Genomic DNA, 24,199 nt, shown 5'->3' with positions numbered 1-24,199 from the left:
AGGGTTGTGGCACATTGTAACCACATGCTACTGAATTATGCTGTAACTCTGAGCCCTTCAGGGGTGAGTGGCCTGCTAAGACCACAGTCTTTGTGCAAAATGCCTCATGAGAAATGTTGGGAACAGCCAAAGGGATTTGACTGACTCTGTAAGGGCTCCTTAACCCTGGAGCCTCAGCCTGAATCCATGCCCAAGTAGAGTAATTCCTTTTCCCAGCTGCTTTCCTTGTCCCACAGGATGCGCTCCCTACCCTTAGGAATAGCTCCCACATCAGTGGTCTTCCAGTTATTTCATTCTTGAATTTTTTGGTTTTGAATATGAGCCCAAGGGTCTTTGGCCAGTGGGTATCATTCCAATGGTTCTGATGGGTAATGACAAATAAAACAAATGGTGAATATTATGTAACAACTGGCTGGTTCTGAATGGTTTTGGCCATGGTACTGGAAAAGAATGCAGGAGGGAAGTGGTCAACATACAGGAATTGGAATGGAAACAGGAATTGGAATGAAGCCATTTTACATTCCTTTGGATGTCAGTCTTTCAGTAGGAGGTTAGAGTAGGATAGCACAGGGACCATTTGAGTGCCCCTGCCCCAGTCTCCCTGCCTCCATCGCAATGCTGAAGAAACTCCCAGACTTTCTTGCTTCTTTGTTGTAGGACCTCTGCTCATCCCTATCCATTAATGCCCACAGTCTCCATGTCATTATTTTCCTTGAGATTCTCTGGACTAATCTCATTAAGGCCTTCAGCTCTGTGTAAGCCAATTACCACTAGAAGGCCTGGACTCCCTGGTCATTCCTCACCCACCAGATGCTCCTTTCTAATACATATGTATATCTGCTTTATTGACACCATCTCTCATCCCTCTGCAGCCTTCAAAACTCTTCCCGTGTGCCTCTGGAATTCAATGTACAGACACAAAACCATCTTCCTTCCTTCCTTCCTTCCTTCCTTCCTTCCTTCCTTCCTTCCTTCCCTCTTTCTCTCTTTCTCTTTCTTTCTCTTTCCTTCCTTTCTTTCTTTCTTTCTTTCTTTCTTTCTTTCTTTCTTTCTTTCTTTCTTTCTTTCTTTCTTTCTTTCTTTCTTTCTTTCTTTCTTCTTTCCTTCCCTCCCTCCCTCTCTCTCTCTCTCTCTCTCTCTCTTTCTTTCTTTCAATGGAGTCTCCTCTGTCTCCCAGGCTGGGGTGCAGTGGCACAATCTCGGCTCACTATAACCTCTGCCTCCTGGGTTCAAGCAATTCTCCCACCTCAGCCTCCCAAGTAGCTGGGACTACAGGCACCCACCATCATGCCTGGCTAATTTTTGTATTTTTGTAGAGATTGGGTTTCACTATGTTGGCCAGGCTGGTCTTGAACTCCTGACCTCAGGTGATCTGCCTGCCTCGGCCTCCCAAAGTGCTGGGATTACAGGCGTGAGCCACCATACCCAGCCTCTCCTTTCTAAAATATCTATTTCATGTCCTTGTTCTAACGGGCTCCTCCCTCAGGACACTGCTCCCCTGCAGCCCTCTATATAGGTCACTGGTTTCTCAGCCACGTGCCTGGCACCACAGGGCCTGGAATAGGATGAGTGTCTTCCTTGCATCTCAGTGCTGCTCCCAAGCCTTTGTCCGATATAATCCATAAAAACACCCAGTTTCAACATGGGACTATGTTGTCTGCCACCTTCCTTCCTCTTGGCAACCATCTACTGACTCTGACATCACTTCCCTTCCTTCACAGATCACTGTCATTTTTCTATCACTACACCCATTGTATTCTTGGTGATTTCAATATCCACACAAATAAGTCTTCCCATACACTGAGCTTTCAGCTTCTCAGCCTCCCCTCCTCCAACATCTCATCCTCCATTCTACTTCAGTCACTCACTCCTATGTTCGTGCCTCCTGGGCCCTGTTTTAATCAATAATCTTACCCACTCCAGAATCTCAACTTCAAGAATCCCAATATTTGACCACCAAATTTGGTCATTTTATATTATTTGTTTTATTTACATCTACTTGTCTTCCTTTACCACATCATTTTCTTATCCCCTCTGCATGAAGAATTACTATCCTAAATTTTATGCTTTTAATTCTCTTGATTTTTAAAATGAATTTATCATATATATACGTATTCCTAGGCAGAAGACTGTTTAGTTATTTTTGAACATCATAAAAATGATACTATATGTAGTCTATTGTGTTGCATATTGTCTACAATATACACATAGTCTATGTTTTATGTATCGTTATGTGTACCATACACACATTATATATACAATATATTGTATTTGTGCATACCATACCTACAACATCTCCATGCTGTTGTGCATAGCTGAAGTTTGTTTTTACTGCTGTATAACATTCTATGGTGTGAATTTACCAAAATATATTCACTCATTTTTTTTCTGTGTGCCATTTCCAGATTTTTGGTATCATTAAATTTTCTGTAAATAAATTGTACTTGTCTCTGGTGAGTATTTGCAAAAGTTTCTCTAGAAGCACAGTTAATGAACCAAAGAGCATAAGCATGTTCAATTTTACACAACGATGTTACATTATTTTCTAAAATCATTTTTCATTATTCCAGGTCACTTCCACTAAATTCTGATTTTTAAAAGCCTAGCCATGTCTAGGACCTATAATGATTGATTGCACTGCCTTTTTACACTCTTCATTTTCAGTGTACCAAGGCTATATTCCATGGTATGTCATAATATTTATTCTTCTGCATACACCTTCAATTTCCTTGCCTCTTCTTCCTTTATTGTGCTCACCTGGCAAAACCCTAGTTTCAGTGACAGCCAAATCTCTGCTGGCTGTGTGCCTATGCCCACACAGGTGAATATGGCTGCAGGTAACTACACAGCTAGGCTGACTGTTCTCACATTACATTTATGGCTACAAGTATCATTAGCCTCTAAGATACTTGTCAATCAGACCATAATTTCCTGGTCCATTAACTCTCCCCTTCATCTATTTGGTATCTTCTCATTTCTCCTTAAATCTCTATAACATCGTACTCCTCCTTCACTGTCAGCTGATGACCTTGTCACTGAGAAAATGAAAGCAATCAGAAAAGAACTACCATTGTCTTTTTTATAAATAAAGTTTCAGCGCTGCAGAAGAAATAGCACTCAAATATAAAATTTTCTTTTTAATTCTCAGCAAGGCAAGTTACTTCTATAGAGGGGTGTGCCCTTACAGATGAAGCAATGGTGAGTACACACTTGGACAAGGGTGGGGAAGGGGTTCTTATCCCTGATGCACATGGCCCCTGCTGCTGTGTTGTTCCCCTATTGGCTAGGCTTAGACCGCACAGGCTAAACTAATTCCGATTGGCTAATTTAAAGAGAGTGATGGGGTGAGTGATTTGGTGGGAAAAATGGTTATGACAGAGCAGGGAATGAGTCAGGATGGAGTAGGTAATCCGAATGAGTTAGGGTGGAACAGGTAATCGGAATGCATCAGGGTGGAGTAGGTAATCCGAATGAGTCAGGGTGGAGCAGATAATCGAAAAAGATTGCTTTATGAGGAAGTTAAGTTTAAAAGTAGAAGGCAACACTGACATATTGATTCTTTGAAAAGAAATTTAGAACTCATATCTAACAACCCCTCCTCTTGCATTTCCTTACAGCTCTTTTTTTCAAACTTTTTAACATGTCTTGGCTTAGTTGTTCTGCTTGATTTTCCAAAAGAAGCTTCTCTGGATAAGGTGGAAGATAGTTAAGGAAGGTTTTAGTAAGTGCCATTTTTATGAGCCTCTGCACCAACCCATGGATGCATGGTGTGACACAGCACCCGACAAGAATAAGTGCACCCATTACGGCTGCAAGGGAATTAAGAATTAAGGCTATTATGCTTTTCCATTTACTGAACCACTTTTCTAGCCCTTCTTTAAAGGGGTCATTTACTCTTGAGTTGCTAGCTAACTCATTGGATAGGGCAGTCAGACCTGGCAATGCCTTTGTTATACTTCCATTAGAAGCAGTGTTGTGGCCGGGTGCGGTAGCTCAAGCCTGTAATCCCAGCACTTTGGGAGGCCAAGATGGGCAGATCACAAGGTCAGGAGATCGAGACCATCCTGGCTAACATGGTGAAACCCTGTCTTTACTAAAAATACAAAAAAACTAGCCGGGCGAGGTGGCGGGCACCTGTAGTCCCAGCTACTCTGGAGGCTGAGGCAGGAGACGGGCACCTGTAGTCCCAGCTACTCCGGAGGCTCAGGCAGGAGAATGGCATAAATCCAGGAGGCAGAGCTTGCAGTGAGCTGAGATCCGGCCACTGCACTCCAGCCCGGGCGACAGAGCAAGACTCTGTCTCAAAAAAAAAAAAAAAAAAAAAAAAAAAGAAGAAGAAGCAGTGTTGTTTGGGATGTAAATGCAACATTGAGTTTTAATCATGATGCAAACTCCTCCTCTTTCTGCTAATATCATGTCTAAGGCTATCTGATTTTCCCAAACCAGCTGGCTAGTAGCCCCTAATTGCTCAGCTATTCCTTTACGGCATTTCTATTGTAGTTAATAAATCGTTGTTGATTGTAATAGATGTAGTTTATCCAATCTACATTTTTATTAATTGTTACCCACCAAAATATTGATTCATATCTGCAGCTATTTGATTTTGGGCTTTAAATTGATCTGGTATTCCCCCTGGTATTCCAACTGCATTTAAATAGACATGAGAGTCAAAAGACCCATAAGGGGCTTAAGGGACTTCTCTCATTTTATGATGTCTTATTTTTCCTTCCTCTGGTTGATGAAATGCCAGGGTGAAAGGGATAACCAATTGGACTAAAGCACAAGTGCCACTCCAGTTATTCGGCAGAGTGCCCAGTAAAGGTCTACCACAATACCACCACACAGTTGCTCAGGGATGAACAAGGGCTGACTGATTGATAAGCTCTTGAAAATTCTTAAGCTCACTGCATCCCCTCAGGTCTCCAAGGAATGCTAAGTTTGCTCCCTGTCATGAGAGACACGAAGTGAACTTAGTGTTGGGAGATGGAAGCTGGATGGCCCTTGGGGGCTGACCTGCATGGTGCCAGACTTCGGGATATAGCAGAGACAGAGCATAGCACAACTTGCTACTCCAGGCTGTAGAATCCTGGAAAGGAACTACCATGCAGCCCATGCCCAGTTGACTGGAGGACCACCCTAGTGGAAATGGGACAATTTGGGTCTCTGACCTGCCGTGCACACAAGCATAACAATTGCTTTTGTTTAACGTGCAGACAGAATATTTGATCCATTCCAACCAGGCATTTGCATCTTGGTATCCTGTCTTAATTGCCGAAGTTTGTTTTAAGTCTTTAACTTCTACGATAGCTATCTTGGTCTTGTCATTAGATGGAGGAGGAGCAATTGTTCTGTTGCGAGAGGTTTTGGAAGAAGGCTTAGAGGAAGGTGCAGGCGGCAGGGGGTCAAAGAAACACATTTCAAAGAATTCAATAGGGTATGTCCCTGAACCTTCAGCCCCCATACCATAAAACCGAGTTAAAGAAGGGAACTGGCTTAGAAAAGGGGAAGAAATTTGAGGGTTTGAGATAATAACTTGTATAGGATTGCACTAGTTTAGCTGACAGTTGGGGGGTCGGGGGGTGGCACTGTCCCTCTAGTAAAATGAATATATGGTTTTAGGAAATTACAAAAACCAGTTGGGGCAGACCATCCTTGCTCTTTAGTGGTCCACAGAACATTGGACCAACTATGGCATAAAAGCTCTACATTGGGGAGCAAGACTCCTGGTTGACACTGGGGTCTTTATCAAAATCTCTGCAGATTAAATGGTCCCAATTCACTAATGCCCAGTCTGAGGAGAGTTAGGAAGGATAGAGGTACTTTTCTGAAGTAGAGAGCTGTCTTTGACTTGGCAAGTCCCCACAGGGTATAACAAGGCAAGCATTAAATGCAATAGTTTTAAGTGAAATTGACTTGGTTGTGTTAATAACTAGATGGTCAGCAATAGAGTGAAGAAAGAAGAAAGAGTAATATCATAGATGGAAGAGAGTTGAATTTTTCTTAGCTTTAGTTTGGTAGGGTTTTCCCCTGGGACTATGGCCCATGACTCTGGAGGGGGTGGCACTTTCTTGACTCAGGTGTGATGAGTCCCTCCCCTTTCTGCTGTATGAACAGCAGTCTCGGTGGTTAGCAGCACAAGGTAGGGTCCTTCCCAGGCTGGCGTGAGTTTTCCTTCTTTCCACCCTTTGATGAGAACGTGATCCTGAGGCTGGTGCTGGTTTACCGGAAATTCTAGGGTACCTATGCTAAAAGACTTTTAGTTTTGAGGGAAAGGAAAGTGGAAGATAAACCAAGTACATAATTTCTAAAAAATTGATCTTTTGTTTAAAATGTGGGGACATCAGCAGTGGACTTTATAGTCCTTGGTGCCTTTTTACTGAGAAATTTCCTTTGGCACCTATTTTTATTAGTTTTTAGACCAGAGAAAGCCAAACACCATTTTATATTTGACAATGCTTCCTGTATGATTTTTATACCAGATAAGCTAAATTTCACTTTTATATTAGTGTGTTATTAATGTTAAACTCAATTTTAATAAAACTTTATAGACATATGTATCCAATTTTAACATCTGACCATAAGGTAAGATTTTTATAGACTCTTTTTAACCTTTTATAATTTTTGTTAAAGAGCAGGTTAGTGCTTTAAGAAAAATCTGTTGTGCTTTTATTTTAATGTCCAGTTCAGAGAAAAACTGAATGATACCCCTTTAACTTTAGCCAATATGTTTACAAAGAGAATTTCCTCTATAATTAACATTTTGAAACTTGCCTAAACCTTTAAAACAAACTTTTTTACCTTTTATTGTACGTAAAAATCCACATTCTTATGCCTCCTTATAATCCTTTTACCAAAGGTATATTTTACTTTCCTTATACACCTTGCACAGAAACTGCTTCTTCAATAGTTTTACATTCAGGAGGCCTAATTACTTTTAAATTATACAAACATTTCTTGCATAAATTCCCTTTTATAACTTTTTTTCATGACTTTTACAGACAATTTTTTGACATGCCTCAACTTTCTGACTTGTTGCAAACATCCCTTTCTTTAAACAACCAGTTAATTTATTTTAGGACAAGAATTTACCTTATAACATTCCTTTTTACATAAGTTTCCCACCTATTTTTTCCTCAAAGATGATAACCATTCTTTTCCAAAGGGAACTTCCTTCATGTCTGTGAACTAGACTGTCTAAAGCCAAAAGATTTGAAGTTAAGATAATACATGTTGCACTGTTAACTTTCAGCAAAATTTACTCTTGTTGAAAACCTTGTAAGTTTGGGATTTCAATTATTCTTTGCTATTAATAAGACCTCGTTCAGTCCATATTAACTTAGAATTGGTATAGATGGCTCTTTCCTGATTCTGTAAGTACTTTAAGGCTTGGCTGAGTGCAAACAGCTTGCATGTTTGAGCAAACCAATTATTAGGCAATTTTCCTAACTCTCCTTCTACCAGAGTTTCCTTATCTCTTACTGAGTACCCATTGTGTCTTTTTCCCTCAGTCACCCAAGAGGAACCATCTATCGTACTGTCCTGAAGGGAGTTCCTCCTACGTCTGATCATCTGATCGGAACTTTGTATAGTAATTAAGATTTAGATTCCCTGTTAGGAAACCTGCTGGGTTAAGGGAATTTTCAGTAGTCCATGTTAAATCATCTTTTTCTAACAGAATAGCCTTATACTTCAAGGTTCTTGAGTCAGTAAGCTATCTTTTTTTTTTTTTTTTTTTTGACTTATGATAGTTCTGACCTGATGAGGTGTGCTCACAATGAGGTTTCCTCTAAAAGCCACTTTTCTACTTTCTTCTGTTAGCAAAGCAGTTGTCGCTACAGACTGAATGCATTTGGGCCATCAGCAGGTTACTGGGTTAAGGATTTTTGATTAAGAAGTCTATGGGTTGTCAGTGGCCTCAGTGCTTTCAGGCTACGCCCTTGTTTACACTGATAACAGGTGGTATTGGAGTGTTACAGGGTCCCCTGGCTTTTAAAGGAATATGGTACACTATTTTCTCTTTACTACTTCTATCTCTCTCTTTGTCTCTTTGACTTTATATCTCTCTCTTTGACTCCCTCTTTGTCTCTTCCTCTCTCTCTGCCTCTCTCTTTCTTTCTCTCTCTCTCTTTGACTCCCTGTCTCTGTCTCTTCCTCTCTCTCTCTGCCTCTCTTTCTCTCTCCCTCTCTTTCCCCTTTCTCCTTCCCCTCCCCTCCCCTCCCCTCCTTTCCTGTCCTCTCTGTTTGTCTTTCCCTGCTTCTGCCAGCCACTTATGCTGCTGTTCTCCTCTCTCCTTCCCCTTCCCCTTGGGGAGGGACCGGCAGGAGTGGAGCTACTCTTTCTTCCCCTGAGAAGAAAGGAAAGGGGGGTTCTGAATATTTTTCTTATTACCGGAGGTTTGTGTGAGGTTCAACCTCCCCCATGGAGATTTCTCACCTCTTTTTGAGGTTCAACCCCCCCCATGGGGATTTCTCACCCCTTTCTGAGGTTCAACACCTCCCATAGGGATTTCTCATCTCTTTCTGAGGTTCAACCCCCACCTCAATGGGGATTTCTCACCTCTTTTTAACCTCCAAGAAATCCTGACTGAGGAATACTTCACTGCCCCCTGCACCTTTCTTTCCTTAGTCCTGACTAAGGAATGCTTTACTGCCCCTGCAGTTTCTCTCTCCTTGGTATGTCCTAACCAATGAATGCTTTACCACCCCATGGCTTTTTCCTTAGTCCCGACCACAAAGGAAATACTTTACCAGCTCCCACAGCTTCTCCTTCTTTGGTCTGTGCACAGAGTCATTGCCACAGTATGTGAGGATCCTTTAAGCTAGGTTGCTGGCCAGTTTCTTTCAGTGTTGCTGAGAACTCAGGTTTTTCCTTGCACTGGGTGGGTCTTGATTTCTCACCCCTGAGGTGAGGCTGCCACAAGGGGGCAGGGCGAGCCTCCTCATGAGAGAGAACCAGAGGCTGCCCCCAGAGGGGAATGTAATCATAGGCGAGCTCCCAAATTGTTATAAATAAAGTTTCAGTGCCACAAAAGGAATAGCACTTGAATATAAAATTTTCTTTTTAATTCTCAGCAAGGCAAATTACTTCTATAGAAGGGTGCACCCTTACAGATGGAGCAATGGTGAGTGCACACTTGGACAAGGGAGGGGAAGGGGTTCTTATCCCTGACACACGTGGCCCCTGCTGCTGTGTTGTTCCCCTATTGGCTAGGGTTAGACTGCACAGGCTAAACTAATTCCGATTGGCTAATTTAAAGAGAGTGATGGGGTGAGTGGTTTGGCAGGAAAAATGGTTATGACAGAACAGGTAATGAGTCAGGGTGGAGTAGGTAATCAGAATGCGTCAGGGTGGAGTAGATAATCAGAATGAGTCAGGGTGGAGCAGATAATCGAAAAAGTTTGCTTTACGAGGAAGTTAAGTTTAAAAGTAGAAGGCAAGGAATTGAACATACTGACATACTGATTCTTTGAAAAGAAAATTTAGAACTCATATCTAACAGCTTCCACTTCTGCATGGACTTTCCTACCTTCATCTGTGCCCATTGTTTTTTCCATTGCTGTGTAACAAATTCTCCCAAAATTCAATGGCTTAAAACAAGACCAATTATTATCTCTTAGTTTCTGTGTGTCAGGATCCAAGGCACAGCTTGGCTGGGTTCTCTGGTTCTGCATCTTCTGATCTTTCTTTTGTAGCTGAGTGCTAGTATGCTTTGACCATTAAATAGGCAAGTTATGCCCTGGCCCTTAAGGAAAGACTTATTACTAAAATGGACTGGATGGGAAAAGCCACACATCTTCTCATCTTCCTATAGAATACACACTGGGTAAAAGAAATATCGTACTGTTCATAAGTTACTAAACTCTTTGAAGTTAAACTATTTTTTTTCTTAAATTGTCTTTACAGTACTGGAACAACTAAAAGACATCTGGAAAAAAGAAAATGGAATTCTTGCCTCAAGTAAGGCCAAAATTATTGGAAGATGGATCAATGATTTAACTATAAAAAAAAGAAAGTATAAAATACCAGAAAAAAATATAAAATAATTTTTAAAATTTTCTCACAATGAGAAAATTTTTTTTCCAAGTAGCACACAAAACCTAAGAGTCATATAAAAAGGATTTATAATTTGATTGCATAATAATAAAAATATCTACAAGTTAAGAAAAATAATAAGCAAAATGAAATGACAAATTAAAACCAGTATAATATTTTCAATGCATATCAAAAACAAAGGGCATACACATAATTCTAAAAGAACTGACAAATCAATAAGTCAAAGATCATTAACCTGATAACAAAACAGGCAATTGAGAAGATGCACAAATAAATGTATAATTAGGGAAATGAAAATTACAACTACAATGAATACACTTACTTTGTATTAGATATAATTTGTACAAGGATAGCAGAAGTGCAAGAAATGACATAAGTACAAGGATATTCACTGGAGAGCCTGGCACAAAGTGAGTACGGGTACGTATTGACTAAATAGATGCTGTTTGTAATAGCAAGATTAGATACAACCTCCATGCTCCCAAAGAGGATACTGATAAAACATTGTACAGTTCAAAGAATGAGGCACTGAAAGTACTGATATAGAATGATTTCCAAGGTTGAAAATTGAAAAAAGCCAGCCTGGCCAACGTGTTGAAACCCTGTCTCTACTAAAAATACAAAAGTTAGCCGGGCGTGGTGGAGCACATCTGTAATCCCAGGTATTCGGAAGGTTTAGGCACAAGACTCACTTGAACCTGGGCGGCAGAGCTTGCAGTGAACCATGATTGCGCCACTGCCTTCAAGCCTGGGTGAGACTCTGTCTCAGAAAAAAAAAAAGAAGAAGAAGAAAAGAAAAGAAAAAGAAATTTAAAAAAGCAAGAAGCAGAAAAGTATGTATAGCATGCATGTTAATTACATAATAGAAAAGATATAGTATACTTGTAAATGCATGGTCTATCTCTGGAAATATTCACTAGAAATAAGGAAGACTGCTTCCAGGGAGAAGAACTAAGTGGCTGGGTGACCGGGAAGGAATGTGGAATATTTTTCACTGCATACACAGCCCCGCTTTCATCTTTCATGTGCATCTGTTACCTATTTAAATGAATGAAAACACTTGAAAGTCAAATAGTTATCATTTAAAAAGAACTGAAGAAAAATAGTCTACAAGCAACAGCAAAGGAAAATATAGTATTGCTGAAAGAGTTGCTACTTAATTTATGTGTTTAAGAGGACAGGGAGGAGTGGTTTTATATGCAAAAAAATAGACATTGCCTAGGGTTATACAGGATGGAAGCCAAATATTCTGAATCCACCTCTTGCTTTTGACTTGGCTGCTGGAGCCTGAGGCAAGTGAATTAAGCCAGTCAAATCTGGATAATAGTACTTAATGATCAAACTCTCCACTGCATTGTGAAAATCAATTACTCGATGTTAGTGAAAGGCTTTGAAGGTGTAATGCTCCACGGTGTAAGACAGAGCCTGTTCAGACCTGTATGCTGTCATGGGAACTGAGGCTCTGGAGTCAAGACTTTGAGGAAACTTCCAATCACTTTTCAGTTAAACCAATGTTTTTAAAGTGCCAGTGCTCCCAAATGTGTCTTCCATGTTGTGCCCAGAGAATCAGCCTATTTTATTTGGATTTTCTCCTTCCTGTCTTACTTTTCTACACAGTGCCGACAGTCGATTAAGGAAATTGTAATCCAATGATTTCCAAAAAATGAGTTATTTTCAAAGAAGAGAAGCAAGGGTTAAGACCAGGGTGTGCAATTCAGTAAGGAAATCACAAACCCTTCCAGAAATCGCAGTGAATTAGGGATTAATGTTGGCTTTTGAACAATATGTATTAAATTAGTCTGCAGAAATACAACATTCTCAAAGAGAAATGTACAGTCTAAGAAAAGCAGACCTATGGAAATGAGAATGTTAGTAGATAATTCCCTATCAGTCTCTCACATTTCTGTACATCTTGCAAGCAATGCACTGATTATCCTCTTTCCTGGATTGTCTTTTCAAGGACATTTGTATAGTTAACAGCCTTAGAAAATAGAGTTAGTGTCTTCCTCCAGAGCAAATAGTAGGTTTGCTTACTGCACTTCATAAAAGATTTAAGTTCTCTAAGTTCAAAGTTTTTCTCCTGTAATGTAATACACTACATGTATAGGTGTCATCTGGCCCTGTGGAAACTGGGGCTTGGTGAGGTGGTACAAATATGCTGATACTCTGGCTACTGCTCTTGCTGTCAGTTATAAACTATCCTTTGTCTTTGACCCAGGAGTCTGGTGCCTTCTACCAACATCCATGAAACTGTAGGTGGGTGACTTCTTAGGTTGCAAGTGGGATAAAATCTCAAACTCTTCACAGTTCTTAAGAAATAATGGTTCTCTAGACGACTGCTATGTGAAAGAAATATAATGCAGGCCACTCATGTGAATCAGAACATAATTTTAAACTTTACAGTAGCCACATTAAAAAGCTAAAAGAGGCTGGGTGTGGTGGCTCATGCCTGTGATCCCAGCACTTTGGGAGGCCAAGGTAGGTGGATCATCTGAGGTCAGGAGTTAGAGACCAGCCTGGTCAACATGACGAAACCCCGTCTTTACTAAAAATACAAAAATTAGCCAGATGTGGTGGCGCACGCCTGTAATCCCAGCTACTCGGAAGGCTGAGGCAGGAGAATCTGGGAGACGGAGGTTGCAGTAAGCCAAGATTGCACCACTGCCCTCCAGCCTGGGCAACAGAGTGAGACTGTCTCAAAAAAGAAAACTAAAAGAATATATTATATAGTTACTTTTATTATAGGTAAAATTAACTATAATAATATATTCCATTTAACCCAATACATCAAAAATATTGCTATGAACCGGGCGTGGTGGCTCAAGCCTGTAATCCCAGCACTTTGGGAGGCCGAGACGGGCGGATCACGAGGTCAGGAGATCGAGACCATCCTGGCTAACATGGTGAAACCCCGTCTCTACTAAAAAATACAAAAAACTAGCTGGGCGAGGTGGCGGGCGCCTGTAGTCCCAGCTACTCGGGAGGCTGAGGCAGGAGAATGGCGTAAACTCGGGAGGTGGAGCTTGCAGTGAGCTGCGATCCAGCCACTGCACTCCAGCCTGGGCGACAGAGCGAGACTCCATCTCAAAAAAAAAAAAAATATTGCTATGAAATTATTAATGAGCAATTTTACTTCCTTCTCTAGCATGAAGTCTTCAATATCCAGTGCACTTTTTACACTTACAGTGCATCTCCATGGGGACTAGCCACATGTCCAGTGCTCAAAAGCCATGAATGGCCAGTGGCTTCCATTAAGAACAGTGCAGCTCGAGTTTACAACATACAGTAAAATGAAAATACAAGTTTGAAGGTCTAAAATAAGTTTTCCTTAAAAAAAAAAAAAATTCAAAGCCAGAATGTCAGTGATATTGCTCACTGGGCCCATTGCTCCTGAGACTCTAAGGCATGTTCTGCATGTTCCAAAGTTTAAGCCTGACAGACTTGTCAGGACATCCTTCATCCATTATTTAATCCTCCTGTGCCCTTTAAGGTACATTCAGGATTGTTGTTTCTTCTGCAGCTGACTGTAATAAGATAGGAATGTAGGATAAGAGTCATTAAAGACAAATTTGATACCAATCTATCAAACCAGAGATTAAAATTTAAATGTACCTTATTTCCCTTCTAGTTTTCTCCTTTGAGAGGTTTATCCACCCAGCCAATGGGTGGGAGTGGGGGTAGATAATCCTAACCTTAGCTCAAATTATATTAATGTTTGAATATGAAATTGGGTAGTCACCCAATTTTGACAAAGGAAAAATTCCAGTCTCAGAAAGCTTAGTCTCAGCTTGCTCATCTAACCTGCCTAGTTCACAGGGTGACCACGAGACCATATGAGTGAGTAGCAGCAATGGACATTGACAAGGGAAGACAGCACTTGACATCTAAGGTGCCATGATGCTGAGTGTAATGATCTGTACTTAATAGAATTTTTTCTAAACAGCATGCTTCAGGACTCAGAATCTTGCATGGATTTGATTAGGGTAAAATGAACAGTTGCCAAAACTTTTCATCATTTGGGATGAGGAGATGTCAGCCCAAATAATGACAGGGTTTTAAAATAAGAAATAGGAGTTTATAGGAATCACAGGCATTGCTCCTCACATGCTTATATCCTCCAAAGATGGCAAAATGGTAGAAGTTAAAGGATTTTTTTAAATCCTCTAATCTCACAAAAATCCAATGTTTGGAAAAGACTTGGATAAAAATATTACAATATTATAAGATTAAGTTCTAAAACATATACAACAGAATCCTTTGTGAGACAAAATTCACATATAGAAGAGACACTTCCATTTCTTAAATAAATCAGTAAATCCATCAGTCAATCTCTTTTTAAAGGTCCTATAACACTGGTAGCAGTTGAGTTAAATAATGACATAAAATGGCCAGGTCTGGTCAGGCACCTTGGAGAATAAATATCACCCTTTCGGTCCTGGGCCCCAGACACTGCAGGGCCTCCCCATGGGTAGGTGGAAGAAGGAATCCTGAGTCCCAATCTGAGCACTTGGGAGGATTCACCTGCACATATGTCTTCTACCTACCCATGATCTGTCATTACCCACGTCGTCCTGTCCTATTCCTGAAGCCAGCATTTGGCCCAAGACCCTCACAGAGGTCCTGCCTCTCCCTCATACTTCTACTCAAGAATTATTATCAAGTCCCCTATGTCACATTTTGTGCCCTTCTTTTTTATCCAGTATCCTGACAACCCATCACTTGCCCCAAGTTTCTTCCCATGTCGTCTACTGCCCTGTGTCCCAGTAGCACCAGTTTGTGTTTCATGCCTGGGCTTTGGCCAAATATGTCCCTGGTTCTGGACCACTCATCTTAGCACCTGGCCCCTTCCAGACTCAGCTTGCCCTACTTATAATTTGCCTTTAGTTACAGTGTCTCTGGGTAAGAAGCACCTCATTCTGCATCGCCATCTAGTTGGGTGTTATTGTGGGTAACTATTGACTTTGCTGGTAGTCATTTGTTCCTTGTATAAGACAATGTTTCTCCCTCTCTTCTCTCCTTTTCCTCCATCCAAATGACAGTGTAATCGAGTAAAAAGCCTGTGGAATTTGGAGTTAACAAAAAAGGTGTTGAATTGTAAAATGCCACCGTGGCTGTTATCTCTAAGCTTGGTTTTGCACCTATAAATTGGGGATGATAACAATTTGTGCTCAGATACAAGTTTTTTTTTAATGAGAATAAAAACATATGAGGACAAGTGTGCAAGAGCCGCCATAAAGTGATAAATAGACATGGCATGTTTGAGTGACAATGAGCTTGGGGTCCTAAACTCCTTTGGCTTTTTGTATGTCTAGCTCTTTTTGCCTGGTCTGTATGGTTTGTCTGTTTTTATTGTTGAAAACACAGATATAGACCTTGTAACTTCTGCTATATTGCATTAAAAAATCTTTGAGACGATATACTTTATCGTTCGTATTCCTATCTTGACCATGATAGTCATGTATTTCTTGGCTTGGGTGGAAGAGAGGGTTCCTGTTAGAGTTCTGCACAGAAACTTCCCAAAGGAGAGCTTCAAATATTGGGAACCCTGTTAGATTTTCCAGGAAATCCATCTCATGAAAGTGGATTGTAGGAAAGTGGGTTGCATTTAGATACCACCTGGAGTAGAACCACCTGGAAGCAGAGGGCTAGTGGTTGGAACGTTTGGCATGTGTGGTTCTTCGTCCTGTTGGTGGTGAGGTTTTGGACAAATTACTTAGCTTTTCGGGTTCAATTTCAGTCAGCTTACTGGAGACTATAATGATATCAACCCCAAAGTGCTGATAGGAAAGGGCATAAGAGAACCCAGGATACTTGATTCTCAGTGTCTGGCACGCAGGGCTTGCTCAATACACATTAACGATGCTGGCTTTAATAATTCTTGCAAATGTCTTCTGAAGTGCTTCTCAATCTAGAGTGATCCTACTAAAATATCAATCAGGTTATGTCACTGTGCTGCTCAGAATTCTCCGATAGCCTTTTCCACTCAGAGGAAAGGTCAAGATCCCTGTTCTATTTCCTTTTTCCCCTTAGCATTTGAAACCTCTTTAACAAACGTTTAATTGACTTACTTGATTTGCTTATTGTTTATACAACCTGTCTCTCCCTGCTAGTTTGTGAGCTCCATGAGGGCAGGTCTGTTCACTGCAGTTCAATGTCTTACACATTAAACTGGCCATACTAGGTACTGTTTATTGAATGAATGAATCACTCACAACCAAGATGACCTCTACCTCTCCTGAATTCCCACGTTGCTTTGATGGCTATTCTCTTATGACACTTATTATAGTGCAAATTATACTATACTTTTTTTTTTAGAGGTAGTCTCACTGTCACCCAGGCTGGAGTGCAGTGGCAGGGTCTCAGCTCACTGCAACCTCCGCCTTCCAGGTTCAAGCGATTCTTGTGCCTCAGCCTCCCAAGTAGCTGGGATTGCAGGCACACACCACCATGCCTGGCTAATTTTTGTATTTTTAGTGGAGACAGGGTTTCGTCATGTTGGCCAGGCTGGTCTCAAACTCCTGACCTCAGGTGATCCACCCACTTTGACCTCCCAAAGTGCTGGGATTATAGGTGTGAGCCACGGCACCCAGCTATGTTTTTTTTTTTTTTTTTTTTTTTTTTTTTTTTTTTTTTGAGATGGAGTCCTGCTCTGTCACCCAGGCTGGAGTGCAGTGGTGCAATCTCGGCTCACTGCAACCTCTGCCTCCTAGGTTCAAGCAATTCTCCTGCCTCAGCCTCCTGAGTAGCTGGGATTACAGGAGTGCACCACCATTCTTGGCTAAATTTTTACTTTTAGTAGAGACGAGGTTTCACTATATTGGCCAGGCTGGTCTAGAATTTCCGACCTCCAGTGATCTGCCTGCCTTTGCCTCCCAAAGTGCTAGGGTTACAGGTTTGAGCCATCTCACCCAGCCATATACTGTACTATTTTAGTATTTGCCTTAGTCTCTTTACCTCCCTGAGTTGTAAGCTTCTTGAGTTGGAAGGATGTCTTAATTCTTTTTGTTTTACCTCAAAATCTTGGCACACAGTCAGCATTCATGCTCCTATGGGAGAAATACAACTGGGATTCTGAGCTATATTTCTTGTTTTCACCCACTCCTCTTGTACCATCTTTTCATTAACATGAAACTTTATTACCCAACATTAATTTGTTAAAGATTTGATCTTTAATTTCTAAAATAAAATGCATTGAATAGGATGGGCACGGCGGCTCACGCCTCTAATCCCAGCACTTTGGGGGGTTGAGGCAGGCAGATCACGAGGTCAGGAGTTCGAGACCAGCCTGGCCAATATGGTGAAACCTTGTCTCTACTAAAAAAATAAATACAAAAATTAGCCAGGTGTGGTGGTGCGCGCCTGTAGTCCCAGCTACTTGGGAGGCTGAGGCAGAAGAATTGCTTGAACCCAAGAGGTGGAGGTTGCAGTGAGCCGAGATCGTGCCACTGCATTCCAGTCTGGGTGACAGAGTGAGACTCCCTCTAAAAAAAAAAAAAAGCATTGAATAAATGTCACTTAATCTATTAGTAAGTGTTCACACTCAATTTCTGAACATAATACAATATTTCCATTTTCTCATCAAGAGAAATACAGATTCCTGCTGGGACCATCTCTCTTCTTTAATGTGGCAGTCAGCAGTAGAATGACAACTTCCAGGTCCGTGGCGCAATGGAGTTGGTGACAGAAGAGGCTCGGGAGTGAACCCCACTCCCTCTGCTCCAGGCCTTCTTGGTGCGGCCCATCACAAGACAATCTGGCTTTAGGGCAAACTTAGAAGAAGTAGGTTAGAGCCACTTAAGAAAAGGAGCAGACAAAAAGACAATTTGTTCTTTTTCAAATTACATATTGAGACAGCCAAGTATAAAGCGTTCTCTGGAGAACCTCCGACAGGCCTGCGCACTGGGAGAAGCGGGTGGAGCCACAGAAGTTCGCCTTGGCACGGGGGGAGCCTGGCCCCTCCTGTTCCTGCGTTTGAATCTGGGAATTAGTCTGTGAGATGAGGGCCTGTTAAGAGGAACCCCTCTCTCGCTTTGCTATGTTGTTTTTCGTTTTCACCCAATAAATTCTGGCCCCCTCACCCTTCAAAGTATCTGCGTAATCTTTCCTGGTAGTGTGACAATAACCCGGGTTTTCCTACAACAATATTATGTTGGTAATTTAAAAAATGTGCTTCAATGGACACTTGTTATTTGATCTGAATACTAAATTTCATCAGCTTTTAGCCCAATTCATGATCCCACTTACTGATGTCTATTAAAATTGAGGGTAGAGAATGTCATTTTGGTTTGTGTAAATCTGAAGAAGAAATTCCGGAACTGGGTTGGAACGAGCCCCCCACACAAGCGGTGCAGACATGTCCCCAGTCAGCTTCCTCCTCTGCATGGAGAAAGGGAAGAAGGCCCTCTCTGGCACCTTGGATACAGCCATGGGAGGAATCCCTGAGGCCACACCTCATCCACCACAAACCTGGGGGCCTCCTGGGAGGTGACAGGACAGGCTGGTGAATATGTGGGCACCATTCGTTCAGCTGCTTGAGTCCTCAGGTTCTTGACTCTGAAGCCTTGTCACTTTTTTGTGATCTTTCTCTTTAAAACTCCTCGGTTCTCCTTGAGACCCTAAAGGGCACAGTGAGGTCTGCACACTTCCTTTTGCCTCTCCGGGATACAGTGCTCTCTGTCACATGCAGGGGCGCACTCTTGGAGCAACATCCATTTCCCAGGCTGCTGGGCAGGGTTCATGGCCAGAAGGGCTGCTGGCTTCAAAGGCTTAGAGCAGCCCCTGGAGCAGGTCAGACCCTGCAAGCGCCTCTGATATGAACAGGCACCTGGACAAACAAAGAATGCAGTGTGGTTCTTTATTCCTGCTACACATTTTCCTGAGCAAAATGTGCCAGGACTGCCTTTTCATGCCTCACATCTTAAAGAGGTGTTTGTGTATCGGGGGTTGGGGAGGATGGTGAGTGTTGAATTACACTCTCAGGGCAAGGTCTTTCATCTTGAGATACTCAGCCAGCCAGTACATCACGGTAGTCCCATAATCCTTTCCCTCATCTCAGCTAACTCTGCCTGTCATGGGACATTCTCAGCCAAGGACCCATCTACTGATCTTTCACAGAACGCATGTGTGTGTAGCTTTTTGGTGCTTGATTCAGTGCCTGCTCTGGTAGGAGCAAAACAAAAATTTGTTGAATGAATAAATGAGCTATTGATTGGGTCCCGGATCAACTGTAGAACAAAGCTGTATCTTTAGAAGCAGAACCATTTCTGTCATTTTGGATCCCCACCAGAAACAAGCTCTGAAACACGGATTTGAGTGAAAATAGTTTATTTGGGAAGTGATCCCAGGAAACACCAGTAAGAGAATGAGGAAGTGGAACGGGCAAGGGAAAGCAGCCAACAAAGAATGCCTCATTCAGCAAATCACCACTTTGGGCTACTGGGGTGTGAGCTGCGGGGCAAATCCAGGAGCCAGGGAAGAATACCCACCCCAGCGCTACCCATCTAAAGCATGAAGGAGCCAGAGTGTGGTGCCAGACTGCTTCTGGGGGGTCATCAAGTCCAGCTGCTGTGTGCCCAGGCAGAGTAGGCACAGGGCACAGTGAAGACCTTCAGCCAAAGTTGTGCATTGGCAGTTGGAAGTCAGACTGGAGGCGCATAAATGATGGGGGGTGTTTGCCATGTCTCCAACACTATTCCACCAACTTTAGTTTCCATTCCCTCCATTTCTTATGTCAGTAGGAGACTGACAGAAGCTATCAGGAGGAGACCGGGGGTTGCTGGTTCCTTCTGCCCTAGGGACAATAGTAAGCACTAGAGACTGTAGCCTAGCACGTAATCTCCATTATCTTGTTACTTGTTAGCTGTGGGCCCATGTGGACATGGGTTTCAGCAAACCACACACACTAATCTTGCAGTACATTCTGATTGCCTGTGATTCTCTTGGTCTTGGTTTCCAAATCGCATTATCTGTATCAGCATGCATAGGATAGAGCAAACAGTGACCGTGTTTGAGACTGAAGGGGTTAGGAAGTTTAAAGAACAATAGTGTCATAATTCAGAGTGGTTAAACTTAAGGATATTGTTGTAAAACCTCTCACAAAACCTGGCCCTTTAGACCCATGAAGGACCTTAGACACCACCTCATTCAATGAGCTCATTTTACAGATGGTGAGACCGACGAGCAGAGAGGTGAAAGGAATCGTCCAAGGTTGCACAACTGGTTAGCGTTCCAACCCCAGGGCTGATTGCCCCTCCCACGCTGCTGCTCACACTGCCCACTCCCAGGGGCTCTGCAGAAGGCTCTCCAGAAGGTATTGCGCAAAGTGTTAAAGAACATGGGACAAGTGCAGGATGGGAGCAAAGGATTTAAGGGGTGGAGAGAGAAATGGGGCAAGAAAACAGGAGTGTGGGAATCAGTAGCTGTTGAGCTCCTACTCTGTCAAACACCATGCTCTGTGTCTTACAGGCATTATCTTATTACTGGTCATGAAATCACTGGGAGGCAGGTGTCATCATTTTTAAAACTATGTTTTAAAAACTTTTCAAACTTTTTTTTAAAAAGTAGTTTCTTGGCCAGGCACAGTGGCTCACATCTGTAATCCCAGCACTTTGGGATGCCAAGGTGGGTGGATCACCTGACCTCAGGAGTTCAAGACCAGCCTGGCCAACATGGTCAAACTCTGTGTCTACTAAAAATACAAAAAATTAGCCAGGCATGGTGGCGGGCACCTGTAATTCTAGTTACTTGGGAGAATGAGGCAGGAGAATCGCTTGAACCCAGGAGGCGGAGGTTGCAGTGAGCCGAGATCACACCATTGCACTCCAGCCTGAGACAGAGTGAGACTCTGTCTCAACAACAACAAAAAGTAATTTCTTTAATTTTTTGAAGAAATCATCTCACCTCGTTCTGAAGTTTCATTCCCACACAGAAACAGGAAATTAAACAAACAAAAACAAAGATGAAAACAAAAAAAACCCAGCAAAACCCAAAACCTAAACTTGTGAATGTAAACTAGCTGGATTGCCTAGGAATTGACTCATGAGGCCGATATTTTCACTTTGTCAGCAGCCCAAGATGACTTACTCACATTTCCCCTGTGCATGGAGAAACACCTTCACTGGCCTCTAGTGCACCAAGGCAACCCTGAAAATCTCTAGTCAGCAACATCTAATTTGAGCATCCTCCACCTCCCTGGATAGTTCAGGTCCCTTCTCTAGTGACAACACTGGAGATCTGTTTAACACAAAAATATAGTTTTTGAGATAAGCATCTTTTTGATTAATTGTCATCCTATGACACCACTAAAAGAATGAATTTATAAGATTAGACCAAGCAGAAAGCTGGCTGTCTGCAAAACACAGGTCCCGGGGAAGAGTTGGAAGCAGGGTGAAAGTGAGAGAGGGGAAAGGACGAAACCAGTCAGTCAGGCAGTTAGGGTGGGTCCTCAGTTGAATTCTTCCAAACAAATACTCTGCAGGCACAGATAAGGGAACTTGCACAGAGGGGCTCACCTAAGACATGCCCACAGCCATACAGATAAGAAAGGCTACACCGGTTACTTGCCCAGACATGCCCGCAATGGAAAATTCCATCCCCTGACACATGTACAGTAAGGATAACAAAGCAATTATGGAGTAACTCAAATTAAGGGCCTGCATGTGCACTGTTAGAGAGGGGTGTAGCTGCTAGAAATTCGCACCTTATGCAAATAAGATGCCCAGTTCTCATCAGTGTTTTATTAAAACTTTTGCATTCAATTGTAAAACAGCAACACGCTTCCAGGTCCCCTCTCTGCAGTGGAGAGCTTTCTTCTTTCACTTATTAAACTTTTGCTCCAACCTTGGTGTCTGCACTCCTTAACGTTCTCGGTCATGAGACAAAGAATCCTGGGTACTACCTCAGGCAATGAGAGACTGCAACAAGAGGGGGAAAGAAGAGGTGTGTGGTGGTGGTTCAAAACATGAAAGATATCCCAGAAAGGCAAGCATAGCTGGGGCTGTAGCAGAATTAAGCACGAGGGCTCTGGGTACCTAAGAAGGAGCTAGGATTAGGATTGGAATCCAAAGGCACATAGCGTAGCCACTTCATTTCCTAGTCTAGTGGCCTTTGGGGAGGGTGATTCTCCAAGTGAGGAGAACAAATATTGAGGCTGGTGCTGACTATCCTCAGAGCCAAAAGGTGGCCTTCTGGTCCCCTCTACACTCACTGAATCGTGGGGACCACATCCCCTTCTTCTGATCCCCATCCAAAGTTCATTGTGCCAGTCACAGATCGCAGAGCCCATCAGTGCCCCAAGGGCCGAGGGGTACATTTCAGGCCTTGTGCAGCCTTCTCTGAGCTGTAATTTCCTTTGATTCTGTTGTTCTTGTTCCATCCGAGTGGGACCTCTGTTCCTATTCTGAAGGCCACTGTTAAGTCCTATTCACTCTGAATGGCTCATTTAGTTCAGTGGGGGTTTGGGTTTTTAGAAGGTTTTCTCTTTTAAATTCTTTTTTTTCCTTTTTTTTTTTTTTTTTTTTTTTTTAAGAAAAAGGGTCATAAAGAGCTTTAAGATGCCATGCATGAAAAGCTCTGGATAAATGCAGCTTGTACTGGATTGTAAAATACTGTATTGTTCCAACCTTAATTCCTTGTGTGAGACTGGAATTGGTAATTTCCTGGTCCAGGGCAGAGGCTGAATACCAACAGGCTGCAGACTGGAAGCACGGGCACTGTGGCCTGGGAGTACTTGGGGAGAATTTATGGGGAAACCAGAGGCCTCTACAAGAAATTTTCCTTTTGGCCCAGATTAATTTTCCTGACTTTTGCATTAAAGTAAAATAACATTTTTATGAAAAACACACATCTCTGCTCTGCAGTGGCATTTGGAGGCTGGGATGGGCTGCTGGCTGGGGTCACAGACAGTTATAAATCACATAGAAAGTTTCCTCAGCTCTTCTGCTCTGAAAACTCACCCTATCTGGAGTGTGAGCACGTTTGCTTAGCGGGCAGTTTTCCTTCTCTAAGCTATGGAGACTGTTTTGACCTTGAATTCTCTTGATGCTTAGGCACCAGAATCACCCAGTTTCATGCCAGCAAGAGTGAGAGCCCCTCACATTTGCCGCACGTGTCCCTGACTCCTTGTACCTGCCTATATCCTTCCCTGGAATCCTCCCCTTCCCATCTTTTTCTCTGGAAAGATCATGCTTCCCTGCTTTCAAGCCATCTCCTCCATAAATTATGACTACTTCCAACTTTGTTGGCCTCCCTGAGTCTCTGATCTCTGTCGTACTCGTAGTGTACCACACTACGAGTTTAAAATGAACGCACATTTTAAACCCCTTTTTTGGTTTGAGTTTGGTGCCCAGGTTTGATTGTAAACTTCTTGAATGCCATTCATGTCCTATAATTTGTATCTGCCATATGTGCTTTCATATGATCCCAGCATAAAGCTGGAGACTCATAAATTCCCATTGGTTGGCTTTCTGATTGATTGGTTGGTTGATTGATAGATATGCCCAGATGTCTGAGGTAGTGCTTTGCTCATGGGACTCCAGGTGTCAGCAGAGCTGTCCCTGACTCATGTGTATTCACATGAGCTGATAATTTCACTCCCCCACTCCCACTTCACCTTAGGAGCAAAATGCAGCCTCTGTTTTAGTCTCCAGGAAAAAAGTTTACTGGCACCACACTTTTGTGAGGTTTCATGGACTTTTACTAAACATTTGGGTAGATGGTAGGGGAGCTACATTGGCAGGGTGTAGCATCTCACCATCTTCCTTCTGTGTAATGACACACAGTCCTTGTGCATGAGGCTGTGTGCTAGCAACCACCTTAAATGACTTGTTAAAGTGTTTCTTCTGAACAAATACCATGCTTAGTTGAAGAATAATTGCAATGAATTCTCATTATTGTCCTTGTTTTTAAAGCATCAGTACCCAGAAGGGTTGAGTTTGCCCTCTCTGGATTCAACTACTAAAAGTGTTCATCAGCGAATGCAGCCACTAAGGGAACCTGGGGTTAAAGAGATTCCAGATATTTCCCAGCCTCCTAGTCGGTAGACTGTCAGACTGAGCCTTTTGCTCCCGTCTTAGCACTGTGGGAGACCAAGATTGAAGTCTGGGCCCCCAGTAAACATTGCCAAAACTGCCCCTCAAGGTCTGGGCA

The sequence above is a fragment of the Piliocolobus tephrosceles genome, chromosome 4 (assembly GCF_002776525.5).
Source record: "Piliocolobus tephrosceles isolate RC106 chromosome 4, ASM277652v3, whole genome shotgun sequence".
In the NCBI taxonomy this organism is placed as follows: domain Eukaryota; kingdom Metazoa; phylum Chordata; class Mammalia; order Primates; family Cercopithecidae; genus Piliocolobus; species Piliocolobus tephrosceles.
Note: the sequence above shows the minus strand (reverse complement) of the source record.